Source organism: Aythya ferina (assembly GCF_964211825.1).
Source record: "Aythya ferina genome assembly, chromosome: 6".
In the NCBI taxonomy this organism is placed as follows: Eukaryota; Metazoa; Chordata; class Aves; order Anseriformes; family Anatidae; genus Aythya; species Aythya ferina.
The window spans coordinates 27,232,740-27,252,470 of NC_140303.1; the positions used below are offsets into that span (position 1 = coordinate 27,232,740).

General features: G+C 45.1%; 1 protein-coding gene across 9 annotated transcripts in view; it reads left to right on the forward strand.

Moving 5' to 3' along the window:
• The window catches only part of SEMA5B (semaphorin 5B), a 260,702-nt gene that overhangs the window by 77,489 nt on the left and 163,482 nt on the right, over positions 1-19,731 (forward strand). For all 9 annotated transcript variants that reach the window (XM_084522998.1, XM_084522997.1, XM_084523001.1 and 6 more), the window contains one exon: positions 2,084-2,144. The gene's annotated coding sequence lies outside the window, so the exon portion shown is untranslated. The remainder of the gene's footprint in view (positions 1-2,083; positions 2,145-19,731) is intronic.

Sequence of the window (19,731 nt, forward strand, 5' to 3'; positions counted from 1 at the left end):
TTTAGAAGAGACTGCCAGTCCAGGGGGTTTGAGCTCACAGATGCCTCTTACTTTCTTACAACCTGATATTCTGGGCTCTGATCTGCCACCAGAGGTATCACCAAAAAAAAGCATCACCACTGTTGTCATTTTAAAGAGTAAGAGAAAACTGGTAATGAGGGCTGAATCTTTTCATGAGGTGATCCTTGGTGTTCCCATGGATTTCCCACCTTCAGGATTCAGCCCTGGCAGAAGCTGTGGAAACTTTCTCATCTTCAGCCCTCTCCTGTGACTGCTTCCACAGGGAAAGACCAACAGGAGAGGGAAGGAAATAGATAAGGGTGCATACATGGGTCACAGTCTTAAAATGTTTCAAGAAGGGACGGCAGGAGCATTTTCTGGATTAGAAAAATGTGGTGAACGAGACTCCTCATAGAAAACAATTGCTGCAGTCCTCTTGGTGAACTGGGTGACTGGTTCTTCTCTTACTGCAGGTTTGCATTTTTCAGATGTTGCTCTAATTATGATTTTTCCTTTTCTTTTTTCTTCTTCTTCTTCCTTTTTGCAAGAATCACACTATGTAGAAACCATTGTTCAAGTGCGATTTACCAGGGTGGTGACAGGTCTGCCTATGGCCTGTCCCTGAGCGTGACACCTTGGCCCCAGGAGCCCTCTGCTATGACACAAGGTTTTGGCACATCAGATTTTAGTTTCCCTGGAAAAACCATTTTGTCTTTTTAGAGCCTCCGCTCCTTGTGTGTGATGTAGAGCTAATAGCATGTGCTCCTTCTCAGGAGCACGGTGAGGATAAACCCATCTGGTTTGTGAATGCTCAGACATTGCTGTGATGGAAGCCATGTAAATAACTGGATAAATGATTTCAGTGAGATCGGCTGTCGAGCATAATAGGTAGCAGGGTCAGAGTCTATTCACAGTGAGTCATTTCTTACTGGCTGAGTGGGATCTGTGCTCACAAGCCATTGTGCAGAGACATCCTCTGAGTTTTGCTGTCTCTGTCTTTTCCCTGCCTACATGTTCAGCTCCTTGATCTCTTGCCTGGAAGTTCCAGGGGGCAGGGAGAGCTGCGTCCAAGGGCTGCACAGAGCTTAGCACCAAGAGTTCAGGCACAGGGTAAGCTTTGGGGAGCTGCCACGATGCTGAGCTAAAAGATCTCTTATTAGAGAACAATCTAGAATTTAGCATACTTTGATATAATTTTTGCCTCTTTACTTTCACGGGGTTAAGATGGAATTGAGGGTTTTGGACCAGACAGATGGGTGGAAATAATGAAGATAACCTCTGAGATGTGAGTTTCTTGAGCAGATTTGTTCATTTTGTGCTTTGCTGTGGGATCAGCACCCTCAATGTTTCAAAGAGCAGGGATATTGCTCACAGCTAGCATGCTCACTGTCTGCCCTGCCAGGCTTGCTGTGAGACCTGGGGCAAAATGTGTAGGCAGCATTCACACCTCTTCATCTGGCTGCAGCTCATGGATTGACTTGAATGGTTTAAATAGGTCTTTACTAATCTGGATCTCTGACTACATCGGTGAGTAGTTCTGCTGACAGAACGGAGCATGCAATAAGCTCAGGCAGGGGTGAGTGATAAGGCGAGTAGATGAGTGGTGGAGACAGTAATCTCCCCACGCAGAACGCTGCAGTGGGGAAGGAGGTGTGTGCTCACAGCCTGCATTTCTCACTGGTGCATTTTCCCCTTGGAAACTGGGACAAGAGGATTCCTTGGCTCTCCTGGGAGGATGAAGTGGTCAGTAGTGTGCAGGCAGGGCTGCACAGTTTGTAGGTTAGATTGAGTGTGTTGAAATATTTATTGTTTTACAAACATTTGCTGCTAACAAATCTGTAGGTTCAGATTTTTGCAGAAAGCAAACATGAAGAAAGAGGATTGCAGCTGAAGCAAGTTTTGAAACAAACTTCAGATGAGCATTAAGGAAAATTTTTACATTACTCCGTGGTTAAATTTAAATAATATGTTTGTTACATTTTGTTTCTAAAATCATGTCAAAATTTGAAATTAAATTCTTTTCCCCATCAGAAGACATAATTGGAAATATCCATTGAAGACTTGCTTTCTGATGTTTCCACAGGTTACTAAGGATTTTCCCTGGTGCGTGACTTCGAATATGATACTTCAGTAATGCAGAGGCTGTAAGTATATAATATGATGTTTGCAACCCTTCTTTAACAGCTGTGTTTATACTGTTTCTAGATCTTTGCTAAACTTTGCTAGACTCTACCTTGCAATGAGCTTGCAAGGAAGTGGCTGGAAGAGGAGGACATGGTTCCAAAATGGATAGTGCCATTTTAGACACTTTGCTTTATGAGCTTAATGTTGTCTTATTTAAGAATTCCTATAATGGTTGTTTAATCTGCAGGAAGAAAGCCCAAGACATCTGTCTGTATTGCTGGAAATGCCACAAGTAGACAAAAATAAAAATACCTCATTAGAGTAGATGAGCAGTGAATAAAATGCAATGATACGTTACCAAAAGCTGGCATGGAGTTGGTTCCCAGGCACAGAACAAAGGCCAAAAACCTTATTTTGCTTGTGATAGCACTAATTAAAAAGGCCTATTAGAAGCTGAATGAATGAAATGGAGGCTGCTGCCCTGATCATGTAATTGTTGGCCATCAGTCACCTGGTGTCAGAGTTGGGTATCTGAAGAGTCTTATCACAGAGGGAAGCTTTTGTGCAATTCCTGGATTGAATTCCTGGATGTTTGAAAACAGTGCAATTTCTGTCTCTTCTTCAACTGTTCCCATATTTTCCTTAGGTGAATTAGTGAGCTGTGAATTTTGGTAGCGCTTTCCTGAATCCTGCATTGTTTTCCCTAATCAGTTCTCTCAGATCTGCTCAATCTCCATTTAATTCAGTCAGCTACTCAACATCCAAACCATTTGTAATAAAGAGAGTGCTAATTTTTCCTTTTATTTCAATTGTAGTTGATGGCTTTCGGCAGGTGTTATCATATAACTCAATCACCAGCCACTGGAATTTGTAATTTAATCAATAAAGGAGGCCATTTTTCTCAAGTAGATCAAAAGAGAAAGAACTCAAGGAAAATGCTCAGTAAAAGGAGAGTGAAGAACAAAACAAAGTGATAGGAACTGTGGTTTGCACTTAATAGCTTCACACCCTGGTGCCTATATCTGCCTGGCAAGCAGCAGGCAAAACAAATACCACTATTTTAGAATTAATGAGTGTAATGATTGTACCTATGCACTCATCTTGCAAAACCTAGAGGGAAAACTGTAGATGTAACTTACATTGCTAAGGCAAGTGCCTTGAACCAACTCCACCGGGCTGAATGGTGTTAGCAGCTCTCTGCATGAGCATTAGTGTTTGCACGAGGAGCTTGATATCAAGGGATAGACCAGGAAATGAAACTGTGCTGTGCCAGATCCTCCAGCTCTTCTGCTCACACCCCGTTGTGTCACTGTGGTTGCTTGTGCAGAGGAGGCCATCGCTGTGCCAACAAGGCACTGTTGACGTACTCGCTGAATGGCGCAGAGCTTTGAAGCACCGGGATCTACCTGACGACAATAAAGGGTGGCTCTGTGTACCTGCTCTGTCCCCTCCCTGTCTTTGCTTCTACTGCTTCTGCTACCCCAAAGGAGCGGGTGGTGCTGGCAGGATGAGGGGATGGATGGTCATTACCAGCAATGAGAGCTCTCTAGGTTTCACGCCCGGGCCCATTTAAGAAGTGCAGTGTCCAGAAGAGCGTCTCTGCCAGTTCTGCTTCAGACCTGAATTTTCTCCCAAACAGGAAGGTTTATTTTGCTCTCAGCCTCTGGAATGCAACGTGCCCTTTTCACACTCTCAAGAAGCTTTGCATGAGGCCTGGGAAATCACCTGTGCTGGGTCACAGCTGGGAACCTGTCCTTGGCTCCTTGAGGAGCCAAGTTTCAGAGGGAGATGGCCTGGACAGGTCTCTAATATCAGGCCTCCGAAAAGTCACCCATGGGTTTGCTGATAAATAGCTGTTAAGAATTACGGTCTCTGCTTGGCAAGGTCTGCAGAGCTGAAGATGAAACGTAACAAAATTATTCATCCGGAAAATGTTAAGGTTTAAAATTACACTAAATCATTTGGTCCTTAAGGGACATGAAAATGCTGATTTGTTTACGTCCCTCCCAAAGTTCCACGGCCAGCACTGTAGCCATGATCACTGCAAAGGAAATGTTGAGTCAGCCATTGGAACATGCATCCTAGGGGATTTTAGAACATTTTTTAATTGAAGCAGACACATAAAGTAAAGAAAGTAAAGAAAGGCTTAAGAATACAACATTTGGGGGAATTTTTAACGTGGTGTGTGGCATTTCTCTCAAAGATTTTAGTACTTCCCTCGAGTGCTACTCTAGATTGAATAAACAGGTATTTAGAGAGTCTTCGGGTGCTTATTTTCAACACGGGTTGCCAAACTTTTCCTGTGGCAGGCACTTAATTTCATAAGACAATAAGGCAATCAACTGATGAACTCTGCAGTGAATAATCTTTAAAAAGACCACCAGATGCTCTAAAGCAGAAGCTATTGCTTAATTGCAGTAAGAGATTTGTCTCGGGGTTTGTTAAGAGTTGAACATCATGAATTGAAGAACTCCTGGACAAGTGTGGCAATGAAAGGGCTTGGTTCTTGTTTCTCAGCAACTTGGCCTTGTTGGAGCCTGCTGAATTCAAGTCTTGCTCCTGTTCTCTGCAGCTGTAGCAGAAGGAAAAGTTTTGGACAAGAAGAGCGTGAAGTGTGCCAATCAGGCAGCTACAAAATTTACAAAACTGCAACTGGCCAACTTCTGACAAATTACACTCTCTGCCCTTGGAAACTATCAAAGAAACCTGATGTTGACTAATACGAGCAATACTGTAAATTATATTGGTCTATCCTTTTTCATAAGCCTGTGTTTAAGTCTATTCCCCAACCTTTCAGCGGTGCCAAAAGATTACCAAACGTGCACCATATGATGGCTTATGATTCCTCCTTCCTTCTGGTGCCCACCAAATAATGTCATCAAAGTCGGCGCAGCTCTGCCTGCTGTGTTTGGCCAAATATGAGAGCAGAATTTCTCCCACTGAGTGGCTTAATGTGCTGTATTTGAAGATTGACTTTTTGGAGCAACCAGACGTTGGCTGGCCAAAGCAATCAGTGTTTTGCCGACCCAGGCAGCCTGGGGAACCCAACTGTAAGAAGTGAAAAGCTTCTGATGAGGACTGAGGATGAAAGCTTTTCTCAGGATTGATTTGGCACTCAAGAGCTCAGCGCTTTGCTGAATTGGAGCATCCTCAGAAATAAGCCATGGCACACGCAGACTGCCCCTCTGTCCTTGCCACAACACGGACTTCCTTTTTACCCAAAGAAAGAGAAAATAAGTAGTACAACTTTCAGTGGTGTTTTGCACAAATCTTTTCTGCAGAGCAGAATATTTGTGGGGTGGGAATCCTGCATGTTCATAGTGTATTCAAAACTGTTTACATATATGGTCTTTCATATTTTTCCCCGAGTATCCCTTGCGTTTAAAGTGCTGAAACATTTTGAAGTCCTTGGCTTGTTTTATTTCTGTCCTGCTCCCAGCACCAAACCACCCATTGCATTGATTCCACACAGATGAGGCATTTGGAAAAATAAGAAAAAAGGATGATGTAGGCACTTTTAGCTCATCTCTTAAGGGACATTGAGTTTTGCTTCCCCTGGTTTTGGAGTTCAACAGGGTGCAGAAGGATGGGGTGTCATTTGGCTATTAAAGATTTTTGTTTTCCCGATCATTATGAAGTAGCATCATTACCACGGGCAAATTACCATGCTTCACTGTGCTGTGTCCATGGCACATTAGGGGCCCTTTCCCCTTGGTAAAGCTGGGCCTATTCTTCTGTAAAATGAGGGGCCCATTGGCAGTTCTTTGGCAAGTTAGACAGAGGGACTATTTAATGAGAGGGAGAGTGGTCTAATAAGGGGGAAGAAATTGAACGTGACAAGTGCAGGGAGAGATAGCAGGAGGCTGCTTTATAAATCACTGCGTAATTGGACCAAAACAGTTATCGGTTTTCGCAGGGATGGGGAAAAAGGAGGCTGCAGTTTTGGGGTAAATGGGCAACGTGATTTTTCCAAACTGCATTTTAGAAAAGCCAAGCGCTCCGTTCCATTTCTCCTCTGCCCAGTAAGTGCTGGGCTTTCAAACTAATGGGAACTGGTTTGCATTGCTTAATTTTCTTCTTCGAAATGCTGTATTGGCTTTTGGTGCAGGAATTGGACTTCTGCTTGAATATGTCTGGATTTTACAAATAGGCTTTAGTTTAATAAGATGAAACCAATTAACCGGAGAAGTCATTGCCCGTGGATTTTACAAGTGCATAAAAATATATTGCTTTTTCTTGAAACATTTCATCACCCTTTTAAGTGTTCCCCTTTCTTTCCTTTGCCACCGGTGGCAAAGTGCTGGGCTGAATTTATCCCCTTGTTCCTTTTCCTGGCCCCAGCCGTGCTGGGGGGCTGTGTGTGTGCACATGCATCTGGTTATTTCCGTCTCGCCTTGCCCCTGCTGCCGTTCGGTGCAGTTCACTTGTGGCCTGAGGAAAAACAGAGCACGCAAGCTATGAAAAGGTGTTCTTAAAAGCTTGCTTAAAGTGGCACAGGACCCAGGGGCTAATGAGCAATCTCTCAAAACCAGGTGTTAATGCAGCCGCTGAAGCTTGTGGAGCAGCAGAGGCGCTGAGGAAGGCGGGAGCACCTGGGTGTTATCCCACTGCGTCCCTGGGAGAGGAAGCATCTCCTGAACCCCCCCTGCAGCCCCTCATCGTGCTGGCTTTGCCTTGTGAGTGAGGCTGGGGACAGGGGCACGCCGTCCCATAACGGTGCGGAGGTCTGTGGAAATGAGGTCTGGTCTCTGCCTGCCTTTGTCTGAGCGGTATTGCTCCTTTAATTACCTCTCAGGATATTTTACCTCCGTCCTAAGTAATTAAATGGGAGGGAATTTGGCCTGAGGCCCCTCCAGCCTCCTGTACCCCTCCATTTACATCAATGCGGCCTTGGGAGCGCTGGGTGACCACGGGACAGGGGCGCACACTGAGGAGTTGGAGGATTTCTCTTTCCATTACCTCACCCTCCCCGCTGCCTCCCAGCCTTGCCTGCTGCAGAAATTGCAAAGGATTTTAACTTCGGGGAGCTCGCGGGGTGTAACCAGGCCTGGGGATGACATGGTTTTCCCTGCTCCCCTTGGCACTGCACAAGTGGAGGCACCAAGGCTCTGCTTTAGCCCCTCGTAACTTTGCTGGTTTGCTTTATTACCAGACCATACAGTGACTAAAAGATGGCACTTTGTGGTAGAAAGAGTGCCTGTCCGTGTGGCCTATGACACATGCAGTTGGCTCTTGCAAACAGGCATCTCCGTTCACACGAGCTTTGCCCAGTCCTTCAAGGAAACATCTGTATCATCTGAAAGAACAACAAACACTCATTTTCGGTAATGCGAGTGCCTTTAATTCTCATCTTCCGCAAGCAGTGGGAGCAGCCTTCAGGGCAGTGCCCTTTCTGCGTCCCCGCTTCCATTTAGCAGCGGTTCTCACATCTTCAAAATACGCGTGGGCACTGCACCAGCAGCCTGACGTCGCTGCTAATGCTATGTGTATTGATGGTACAACTGACAGTGGAGCTGAGGGAAATGATAAAGTGGACGATTTTAAAGGAGATGCCCCGTCCAGTGGAGTGTGAACTTGCACACAGGCCAAATGGGTGCTTCAAACCCCTCTGGATTTGGGAGAATCTCCGATCAGCCGCACGGAGCTGGGAGTGATGCTGCCCTTTCCAAAGGCCCAGGATTCGGCGGCAGCATCTGCTGGGCTGCGTCCAAGCTCTTCCACCCTGATTTCATTCTCACTTTTTTGGCCTTTGTTGAATCCCTAGGCTGTCCCTCATATTAAAACGACCTGATCCTTTCATTTAAACCTCCTCCCGTTCAAAGAAGCGGTACCGACACCACGTAAGTGCTTTGTGCTATCCAGTTTTGTCCTGCATTTGTTTTAAAGCTTCCCAGGAACCCTTGGCTACTTCGCGCAAACTGTTAACTGGAGGGCAATAATTTTGTCTGGGTTTTGTCACAGAAATTCAATTAAGGAGGATTATGAACACAGTTGTAGGCCTGTTTCATTTACAGTTGCAAATGAAACCCAGGCCACACACTGATCGTTTATATAGGCGCGGAGATGCCGTGTAGCTTCGAGTGGCTGGACTCAGAGCTACCTGCGCGATCCTTTGTGCGGCTTCCCTGACTGCACAGCGCAGGGGAGGGGGGCTTGCAAAATGAATAAAGAAGTGACGGAAAGGCAGGGAAGAAATCACCACGGGGAAGGGCTGCCCCTGCTGCGTTTCCCTGGGGGGCACGCTTCCCATCTACACATAATCAACTCCGTGGGGAATTTCTCCTTCCTCAGAAATCATATCCCGAAGGGCAAGAGGGAGTGGCCTGTTATTTATTTATTTATGGCTAACAAAGAGCAATATTCCCTTCTCCTGGCCTTGGTTTGGCTCCAAGTCCCAGAGCCACTGGGGGCAAGGCATACGGTTTCACTTTTTGCTGTTATTTCTGGGTCATGCAAGCCAAGATTTTTATACTTTTTTTTTAAGCTTTTTGAGTTTTTCTGCAAGCTGCTGAATTCCCCAGGTGGGAAAAGGGAGAGGAGCTGGGAGGGAGGAGAGGACGTTTACTAGACTGAAGCCTGGCTGCTGGTGGACGTGGCATGTTTGTGGATAACACAAAAGAAGGGATTTTGTTTATTTTGTGGGATGCCTTTGTTAGTTACGAAGGGCAAAGCGAAGGCACAACATCTTTTGATGTCCCCTGATGAAATGTCTGTATTTGTAAAGGAGCAATATGTCTGAGCTTCGCCTTGGAACAAGAAACTGGGGAATTGCTTTGCACCGCTCAGGAGATGGGTGAAGGGCACGGCACGTGGTCATCTCCTCCTTACACGGGCTTCATCCCACAGCTTTGGGTTCTGTCCCTTTGTGTTCTGTCCTCAAACCCTCTGGCAGGACCCCCCGATTTCCCTGGGGTGCTGTGCCTGAAGACGCTGTGGATGCAGCCTCCTGTCCGGACAGCGCTCAGCTCTCACCTGCTATGCTTTATCCCTAAGGAGTTATCACCACTTCGCAGGTGGGGAAGAGAAGTGCCCGGGGGTGGAAAGGCAGCCCCAGCTGAGTCAAGAAGAGGAGCAGCCAAGTCGCAGCTCCTCACCCTCACTACCCCAGCTCCCGTTATCCCCTGCTAGCGAGCACCGGGTGCCTGCCAAGCAGCCACGCACCGCGCCTTTGATTAAAGCTCTCCTCGAGTACACTCTATTTAACAACTCCTTTTCCCCTCGGTTCTTGCTTTCTTCCTGATCCTGCAATTCCAGGAAGGGTTTTACCGTCCTTACTTTGGTTTCAACTCTGTGCCCAAGAGGCTTACTGGATTCTTCACCAGATCAGGGGAAATAAGCTCTTTTGTTTCTAGCTTTAGATCAGATACTGTTTCCATACACCTCTCTCTATACAGCCTCGACACTGTTGAAGCCTGAAAGAGAAGCAGGCAGCTTATTAACTCTCAAAATCTTCAGCAAAATGCACTGGAAGTGGTGCAGTGAAGTGTGAATAACATCTACCTTTGCTCCAAAGCCAGGGCAGTTCATCCCAAGGCGAGGGGCTGGTCGAGCTCCTTGTATGCTCCAACCTTTGGCAGTGCTGCTCTCAGCCCGCTGACGTACCAAGTGCCTCACTGCCTAGCCCAGCTTGCAGGTGAATAAAGTAGGGTGAGATGATTCTCAGCCTATGTGTCAATCACATGTTTTATATTTGGTAAAGCGTATAAAAATAGTCCTTCCTTAGCATCGTTCAATCTGTAGGTAGTGGAGTTAGATCCTTAGCCAGCATAAACGAGCTGAACTTGAGTGCTGAAGAGCCGATTTTGATGGAATAGCTTCTGCTTTGCTCCAGTTCAAGGGGAATCAAATCTCCATGGCGTTCACCTAGGGTTGTTCCAGTAGTACCCCTGAGCCTCGTACCTAAACCTCAGCCAAAGGACAGAACGAGAGGCTGTGTCAGGTAGGCATGATGTGATATGATGCCTCCTGTTTTGCATAAATTGATTGAGATTCATGACATCTGGCAGCGTTGCCCTCTCAAAGTGTAGTGGAGGCATAATCCATTCATACCTGCTCTGATGGAGAGTGAAATGTTGTTCACGAGCCTAGTTTAAAAATTGTATCTGAGGCTTTCCCTCCCGTGGCTGCTAACTGCTTTAGCACAAACAATGCACACATAGAGTAGCCATTTCGGCAGTTTCCCTGGAACTTGCTGTACATTTTTAATTATTTCTTTTTTTTTTTTTTTTTAATTGAAACAAGCTTTGTTTTCTTTACACAGAAGAAAAACTGTGTAGCTGAATCATAAAGCCAGATAAAGTATAGTAAGCATGTGTGGACTGAGGTCCTTTTCAGACAAATAATGACTTTATCTGCTTATAATGGAAGAATTGAAAGAGATGTGGGAAAGAAAGACTGAAACAACTGAAACACACTCGGGAGCTTGTGTTTCAATAATGACAAGGAGGCTGACCATTAATATGGGAATTAATAACCCTCCAAAGCCACCTCGTTGGAGCAGCTGCAGTCGGAGCTGGCAGTGCAGAATGCAGACACTAATTCTCTTTCCGATCAGCTAAAATTAAATGTTTGTTACAGCTTTATGTACGTTCACTCGCAGCAGGAGCCGTTTTCCTTCCCTTTAGGCGAGCTCAGAAGAGGAAGAACATTTAACAGCCTCGAACCACCCAGTCTGCGTGCCATATGTATGTGCCGCTGAGCCACGCCGGGCTTGTCAGTGCTGACTGTCCCTGAAAGGTGGCATCGGGGTGGTTTGCAGACAGTTGGTGTCATTACAGGCGCTGGAGCAAATATGCTAATGTTGATCAGAAGGGGAAGGTTGGAAATTGTAAGTAAACAGGGAAGATCCATCATGCATTTTCGCAGATGATAAAAGGCTGACGGTGGCAGTCTGCTTATCAAATAACTAGACTTACTGAAATAGTCTGTCCTCTCATTAAATTGTTTGCTTTTTATGTTTTCATTTTATTTTATCTGAGGGTGTCTGTTGTGTTTTTTTTTTTTTTTTTTAATTTTTTTCTTCTTCCCCAACCTGCTATTACTGCCATGGCAAACTGGCTAATTTAGATCATTTCTTCTGTTAATGCTTAAAAGCTGCGCGGGGAGCGGCGTGCCGCTGGCTGATGGAGTGGGACCTCAGCACAAAGCCAATCCCTGTCAGGAAATCTGAGCTTCCTGGAAAATAAATTATAAAATCAATGCAATAATTATAAGTTTGTTCCTTGCAAGATGATACTGCTCGTGGAAGTGTGACTACACATTTCCTTTAGCATAAGCCTGGTGCCGTCAGCTATGTGCAGAGAACGGGGTAGGGTCGATCATTTCTAATCACCGGAGAGAAATAAAACACAGAAACAAAAATGTTGCTAGCATGATATGACATCCCTGTGCTGAAGGGACCATTCCTTTCATGGCTCAGCGAGGCACAGTATTCTGTGGTTTTGTTCCCAGGGGAACAAGCTGCTGCTTTCCTCCTTTTCTGAAGAAGTTGGGAAGACAAGAAGCAAAATATTAATAATTGAAAATGCAAGTTGCAGTAATGCCATTTGCATAAGGAATTTGTCTTGACCCATGGCGAATATCCACTGCTAGCTGGGGAACAGATCACCAGAGGGACTGTGGGAGCCTGATGGATCCAAACGGCTACCTGGCATTAAGCATATTCCTTAAATGACTCTTAATGTGGCTCCCCGGGCTGGTGTTCTCTGTCTGTAGCCTGCCCTTTTTCCTGGTGGGCCTGAGATGCTCTCGAGAGGCTCAGTTTCCCCAGCAGTAACTAGACATTAGCATGGAGGGAGGGCTTTTAATCACAAGACGCAGGGACAAATCCTTCCTCCTGCAGCATTTGCTTTCAGGTTTAGCAGTCCCAGTGACCTTCACTGAGAAAGTCCTTCCCCAAACGCAGTTTAACAGTGAGCGGCACAGAGTTCACCCATCTGCTGCAGCAGGGGTTGAGTTGGCTCTACTGAGATTTTAGCTCACAGTTTCAGAAATTATGGTGGTTTTTTGTTCGTTTGTTTTTTTTTTTGGGGGGGGTTGTTTGTTAAGCCAGATGCTTATGCTGCAGAGCCACACTTCCTTGCTGTTTTGAATGCTGGTGGTACTGAAATATTACTCATAAAGTGCACACACTGTTACGATTCCTGACTTTAACTCTTAGCATATTTATAGGCCTCATTTCCATTTTTTGTGGTCTCATTAATAGAACAGCAATAATAAATTGAAATGTTAATGGGGGATCATTTCACCAACAGCAGAAGGTATTAACGAACTTGCTAAGATATTTGAAAGGAAAATAACTTTTTAGTAGTGTAATTTTTTTAACCATAGCCCCTGATTGTCTCCTTCCAAACATGTGTAATTGTGGTGGTTTTGACATTATTAAAGTCATTTCATGTGGACTTTTTAAAGATCAGCTTCCTGATGTCTTGCACAGGAGATGGACCGTGGGCAGGAAATCCAGTAGGGGCAGCCGTTCCCAAAGTTGAACCATGAGCAGACTTAGCTGTAGTCACGAGGGCAGCGATAGAAACCCAGCAAGCACCTTATGTCCGTGTGAGTTAATAACCTTCATTAACACAGCACCAAAGAGTGGTCCTCTGTGTAGGAAGCGGGCCATTCGCATCCCGTTACGAAGTGCTCGGGGACAATGTTCAGGTACGGTCTCGTTTAGGAGTTAAATTCCACAACAGACAAGGAATTGTACCTTAGAGGCACAGATTTGTGGAGGGACCCTGAGAAGTCTCTTAACTGCCCTGTATCTCACTTTTCCCACTGGTAAATTGGAAGGCTGTTATTTAATGTAATGTAAGAGGGTTTTAGGCTTTGTCAGGTAATAGCCTTGAAGAGTTTAGTATCTTCTGAGGGAGAAAGGTGGCATTATCCATGGCCTTTCCCTTGTTGTAGCCCTGTGTTGGAGTTATTTACAGCTATAAGGACATTGTAAGTACATGTTTAAAAGCTGAAAGCTAAAATTTGTAACAACAACAACAAAAACTGCTGAAAATTTGCATTCTGTCCCTTTTGTTCAACTCTTTTGCTGCTTAAATCTAGAGGGATTGTTACCAATGGGTTTTCATCTCTCTGAGAACATCCACGAAGGCTTTTTAGATTTTGCTTACCTAGAAATATAGTAGAAGTTCTGAGGTGGGCTGGCAACTTTCTGCCCACCCCTCTTCCTCGCTTTTTGTTAAACAAAGGTTTAAAGGTACTCGAGTGGGTTCAGAATTATGTTTGAACTGGTTGTTTCCCATGAGAGAAGGGAGATTGGCACTTAAACGTGTCATTCAAGCTAATCATAATCAGGAGCCTACTGACCTAGAAACTTCATGGAGTCTTGTGAGTACAAGTATGCGCAGGGCTTTGAGAAAATGGGAAAACTGTAATTTTCAAAGGAGAGGCAGGATTGGTCTACTTCTCTCTTCCTTTGTAGCTGTCATTCATTAGAAAATGACTTCTGTGCAGTCACTGTCTTGCTTCCATGCAGGGAAACTGCACGAGCATGAGCCCACTGAGCTAAGCACGGGATAAGCAAGTGCATATGGAAGTAAGCAGAAAAATGTCAATGCAGGGACATTTGAAGCAGTAAAAAAAATAAGAAAAAAAAAGAGAACACATAATCTTACTGGTAAATACTCAGAAAACCAACTAGAAGTATTATATTACTTTTTTTCTTTCCTTTTTTTCTTTTTTTCTTGACTACAGCTTGATGCAAAACTTGACAAAACAAGTGGGAGACTCCACAGAGGAGCCTGAGTTTTGGGCAGGGACACCTGATCCTCACTCCTCTCCGTCTCACTGCAACACACTGCTAAGTGCCTCGGGCAGATAAAGATATTTTCAACAGCCAAGGCACTGGCAAAGCAAATTTAATCTGCTCTGGCAGTCATGACTCTTCCGCAGGAAGAGGGGTAAACAGTTGCTTCGAGCAATATGACATGGATAGGGATGTGGACGTGGTATCACACAACCAAGTGTCAGGGGGTTATATGTTGAGTAAGGTGACGTTTTTATACAGAGAAGTGGTTTTAAAATGCTTATTCCAATTTGCTGTGTCATCTTTTAAGAGTCTCACTCTTTAGCTGAAGTTCTATTAGCTTTAATTTTCCCTGGTTTTATGTCATTTAAAGCTCTGTGCGTGCAGACTCAGTTCAGGGATGGAGGTGGAGCACAGCTGGTGGAGTGGGGGAGCAGGGAGGGAGCCGATCTTTCTAAAGCAGCTAAACTTGAAGCCAAAAAAGATACTGCATTTATAATGTTCCCATTCTTCTCAATACTTAACAAGAAAAATGATTGTGTGTGTGTGACGTGAATATTCAGCACAGAGCTTTGGTCGCTGACCGCTCTCTTTTCACAGCCATCCAACCGCACACACATTCCTGGGGGATTACCTCACTGCCAGGCTCCTCAAAGTGTGGGATACGCCGAAGCCGACCAACTGCTAAGCTCCCTTCTGCTTGCTGTGGTGCTGATTTTAGGCAATGACCTTTTAAAGCACAAATCCAAGCCTTCATCTACCCCCAAAATGATTTTTATTTCATCCACTAGCTAAATGGAAGAGATGCTGGGAGTGGAAACAGGGTAGAGTCAGTAGGTTACGTGTAGAAATTTCTCTCCAAGCTTTCCGCTCTTTGGCTCTGAGCACTCAACAACTTTCCAGCCAGGGAATGTTTGTCCCTTCCTTCTCTCTCTTTCTCTCTCTTTTTTTTGTGTCCTTCCCTTGTTTTGCATATTCTGACACACTGTTTACTTCAGTCTGCGGCTCCCACTGCTTTGTCTGCTCTCTCCGTCTCACAATTACACAAATAAATCACTGAGGAAAATTTGCATTTGATGGGAATTTTTAGGTGATATTAAGTTTTATGGGCAGATTATTGCAGATGCAAGTTGGCTTAATTAAAATGAATCTTCATTTGTGACACAGAAGTCTTATTCAGTGCAAGGCTATTCTTTTCTTTCATCTCTCTTGCTATGAAACATGCCAGTGGATTTGAAAACGAGAAGATGACGGGTCTCAGAAAGCATCATCTCCATTGTATCAGAATACCTGCTTATGCCAAGCAGAGCAAATCAGCATCATCACAACCCAAACGGGTAATTTATTCCAGGAATTTTTGAAGAGCGGGGCCGAACGCCAGGCGGCCAGAGCCCCAGGCCCACGTGTGTTGCAGCTCCATCTAGCTCGCTCCGTCGGTAACTTGCCTCCCTCTGCATGAAGGATGAAGTTTGGCAAAAGAATTTGGATCAGGTGAAAGCTGATTAAAAGCTTGTCCAGTGTTTCCATGCCCTGAAATGCTGTAGCAATTGAACGTGGCTTCCTGCCCCTTCCAGCCTTGCTGGATTTGCCCTTGGTGAGTGCAGGATTTCTCTTGCCACTCACTGCTCGTCCTGGGAGGGCAGACCCACAGCGCTGATATGTGGGGGGCTCGGCAGGAGTTTTGCCTTCTTGGCTATTGCTCTGGAGCAAGAATGGCAAGTTACAGTTTGACATTGCCACGCCGATAAATAAAAAATAATGATAATAAGGCTGGTGCCGCTCCCCAACACGCGTGAGGCACTGATGAAAGTGCTAGTTTCAATTTATTTATTTTCAGGCTGAAGATTTCCACACTTGCACAGCTCCCTTCACTGCCATTCTCCATGCAAAGGGCCTGCGTGCCCCTGAGACTGATACCGCATCTGCTCCTCTGCAAAGACAAAGATAAACTGGTTCATGGTGCGTTGTTATTTCGCTTGCTCTTCAGCATAAGAACAAGCAATAAGAATGCATTTAAGATGTTAATGAAATTAATGAAAGCCAGATCTCGAAAACAGCTGAGATTGTTGACTGTCTCAGGCAGATTTGTACTTCATTTTAATTACAGATGAGCCAGTACCAAAACCCTGATTAGAATTGCTCCATATTTTGGATCCACATCTCTCAGCTTTGCAGTTTGGACCAGTTTCCAGGGTTTAATTTTCCTCCTGTTTTATTTTTCCTTCTGGTTTTACTCCAGGTGTTTTCATGTTTTCATTTTGTCTCGGAGAAAGACTGGCCTCAGAGAAGGACGGGCGACCTGCTGCCTCGAGTCCCGCCGGGACTTCAGAGGCATAATTTGGTAGCAGGATGTGCTGATACATGCTGGGGGCATGAGGACTGGATTCTGCTTTGATAAACATTTCGGTGACGTCTGTGCAGGCGGGTTGCTGGCGTTCTGGCAGCTCAGTAAAATAATATGAAAGTCCCCCAGAGGTTAAATGGCAAACAGCTTTCTCTCTGGCCTGAAATGGCCTGGGTTGCTGACCAGTCCCCCAGCTGCAAATCTGATTTATGGTTTGTTACCGTGCCCTCGCCTGTAGCGCCAGAAGATCCCACCGGTGGTGCCGTGTTCTCGGCTTGCACCTGTATCAATTCCATCTCAGAATTTATACTTTGATTAAAAAGGAAAGCCTCTTGGAGACAGTGTATGAATAATGAACAAATTCCTTTTCTTATCTCCTGGATATACAGGAACCCTGAGCCTCTCCCTGGGGAGAGCCGATGATCTGAACAGCCCAGTTAGAAACCTCTGAGGCAGCCAGCACCCAGGAAAGGCTGGCTGAATGTCTGTGTTCTTTCATTGCTGTACTCAAGTCCCAGGAGCAGCATTACTTTGCGCCACAGGTAGCGTGCTCTGCGCTTTTAGGGTATGTTGAGAACAGCACCTGAGCACAATGGCTTTAAAAACAGTGATAAAAGAGGGAGAGGAAAAAAATAATTTACATTAAATGCTACAGTGCTTCATTTACACAATACAATAAAAAGCAAATTTTGTGATTCAAGTAATGATTGCAGGTTATTCAACTAAGCCTTAAAGACTATAAATGAAAAGCTTTTAATAAGTGATGAACATGGGTGATGATGTGCTCGAAAATAGAGAGGATCTGTATTAGTTTGACACATTTGTTCTCTACCCACCCACTTCCCTGCTACTTCACTCGGTCCCTGGATCGCTCTCACAAAAAATGTGAGACAAAGCTTTAGCTGGGGAACTACACGAGAAAGCATCACCTGATGGGCGTTTCACCGCTTGTGCCTCTTGCCAGGGGTTCCTTCTGGCTGTCCTCGGGCCATGACGCCGAGCAGGGACGTGTGATCCAGCGGGGAGGTGGCAGAGCAGGGGCTGCTGTGCTGCTAGGCACGAGCAGGGACCCAGCCCTCACCCCTCAGCCCGTAAGGGTGGCCGAGCTCTCCCTCTTCAACTTGCCGCTTCCCTTGAGTGGAGTGCTCTGCTCGATTTTTGCCTGAATTATTAAAGACTGATGAGGTTTCCAGCCTAGAGGTGGCTGCGTTTCAGTGATGGATGAGTTGATTCTTGTACAGATAGAGTAATCAAGGCACTTTTAAGCGTCTTCGTCGTGAAAGGCACAATATAAATGTGAAATATTATTTTGTGCCACGCAGCTGCTCAAATCTGAAATACACATTATGTCTTGGTAATATAGACAGTACTTAAGACTGTTAAATTAAACTATTAAAGCCTATAGAAAAAACAGAGATGACAGAGTGCAAATTAAATCTGAATTATCGTTAACTTGCTGTGCCAGAAGTTTTCAAACACATTCAGACTGACCTGGAGGAGAGCAGGGGGAGTGGAACGACATTCCCACCTCCTAATTGGAGTCATTATCTGTGCTTGCTTACCACGCTGCCCACAACAAGGGCACTGCGGGGACAGCAGGGACAGGGTCGGGCAGGAGGGTGCCCGTGGAGCACGAGGGACGCGTAGGGGTGTGGTGAGCATCCTGCCACCTTTCTGATGCAGAGCCAGGACACGGCCAGGCAGTCTCTTTGCCAGACAGAGTGGTAAGTGACTGCAGGCTCTCTTCTGTGCAGCTGTGCTTTAAGAAATGCTGGCGTCCCGGGGACGTGCTGCTGCTACCTGCCCTCATCTCTCCACGCTGGCATCCTGGCTCCTTTGGGGGCCCTCGTGGCGACACCAGGGTATGTTGTCAGACAATTTGTCTGGTTCATTTATATCTACTTGCAAGTGATGAAATTTTCACAGCTTCCTCTGGAAGTCTATCCCTGCCCCAGTCTCTAATAAACACTGCACGGTGCATTTTTAAATTAAGAGTTTGCCTTTGTTTTCCTCATTTCATTTCTCACGATGGTATCTCTGTGTACCTCTAAAAAATCCCTTTCCATCCTTAATCTTTACAAGCGCTTGCAGGCATGTGTGTATCTGTTTGTTGTGAGTCGGGCTCCTGCCAATCCATCAGTTTGCATTTTAGAGCATTTTTTGACAGCAGAAAGTGATTAATTTTCAAAGCAGACACAACCTTTAATCTGCAGAAAAGGAAACAAACTTTCCCCCTCTCCTTCGCTGATTGAATCTGGAAATGAATGAATGATACCTGACTTAAATGTGTTTCTAAAATAGTTTTCATTAAATATAATCGGTCACCGCTGATCATCAAAAGTGTCTTGAAGATTGGCCTGTATCTGTGTGCGGTACTAAAGTCAGAATGAGCTCAGTGATCGATATTCATCCAACTTCTTAATCTGCTCAACAGTATTAAATGGATTTTCCTAACGTCCCCGCAAAGCAGGGAAATAATGTAACTCTTGAGTAGAAATATTAAAGCTGGAGGATAAATGTGATGTCCAAAGCAATGCCAAGCAGCTCCTGACTTGTATCTCTACCTGTCGTCCTGCTGTTTGTCATCATCAGATGAAGTTACCGCTGGGGAAAACTCCCAGGTACGGGCAAGAAAACCGTGGTGTGGAAAAATTGGAGGAAACATCTCCATCTGCCTTCCCCTCCGTGTGCTCAGGTAGTCCCAGGTCTGCCAGGTGCTGGTCACCAGTGCCTGGACCAGGACTAAACCCGAGCGTACACTCAGGTCTAGCTCTGACGATAACTTGTGGGTTTTGTGTGGGTTTTGCATTAGCTTTGTTAGCTGTTTGGGCTCCTCTACAGAGAACAGGAACAGATCTCTGTCCTTAAGTCCATCCCTTGCTCTACTGCTAAAATATCTTCCCTGCAAGGGGATAAATCTTGGTCCATGAGAAACTAATCTCAGATCTGCAAGTATTTGACATACTGCTGCACTACAAAAATCCCACTAGCTCTATAAACCTGTACAGGCAGCTCCCTAATGGCTACAGCTCCGTGTTCCTCCCCAGACTTGCTGTGGAAAGTCTTTTGGATTTCCCTGCTGTAAAACTGGAGGGTAACTACCAGTGGTAGTTAGTTAGTTAGTTAGTTGGTTAATTGAGTTATTTAAGGCCAGGCCTGCTGCTGACCATTTGTCTGTGGCTGGGACTTCTGGAGAGATTTGACTGAATGACCGAGAAGAACCTGAATCATCCAGTCATGCAAATTAAACTATTTCGGTAATATGAGGGCTACTTTTCCTGATCCATAGTAATTGATGAGGCTCATTATATGTTAATATCACTTCTTTTTTTTTTTTTTAATCTTACATGTAATTTGCTATAGTGTTGCGGTGTGAAGGTATAATTAAGATTCAGATGGCAATTTCATTCTAGACTGCTCTCTGCAGTTGCTTCAATAAAAATTAACACTTAGGATGATATTTTCTCTAAAGGCAGGAAAAAATATTCTTTCTGATTCTTCAGATAGA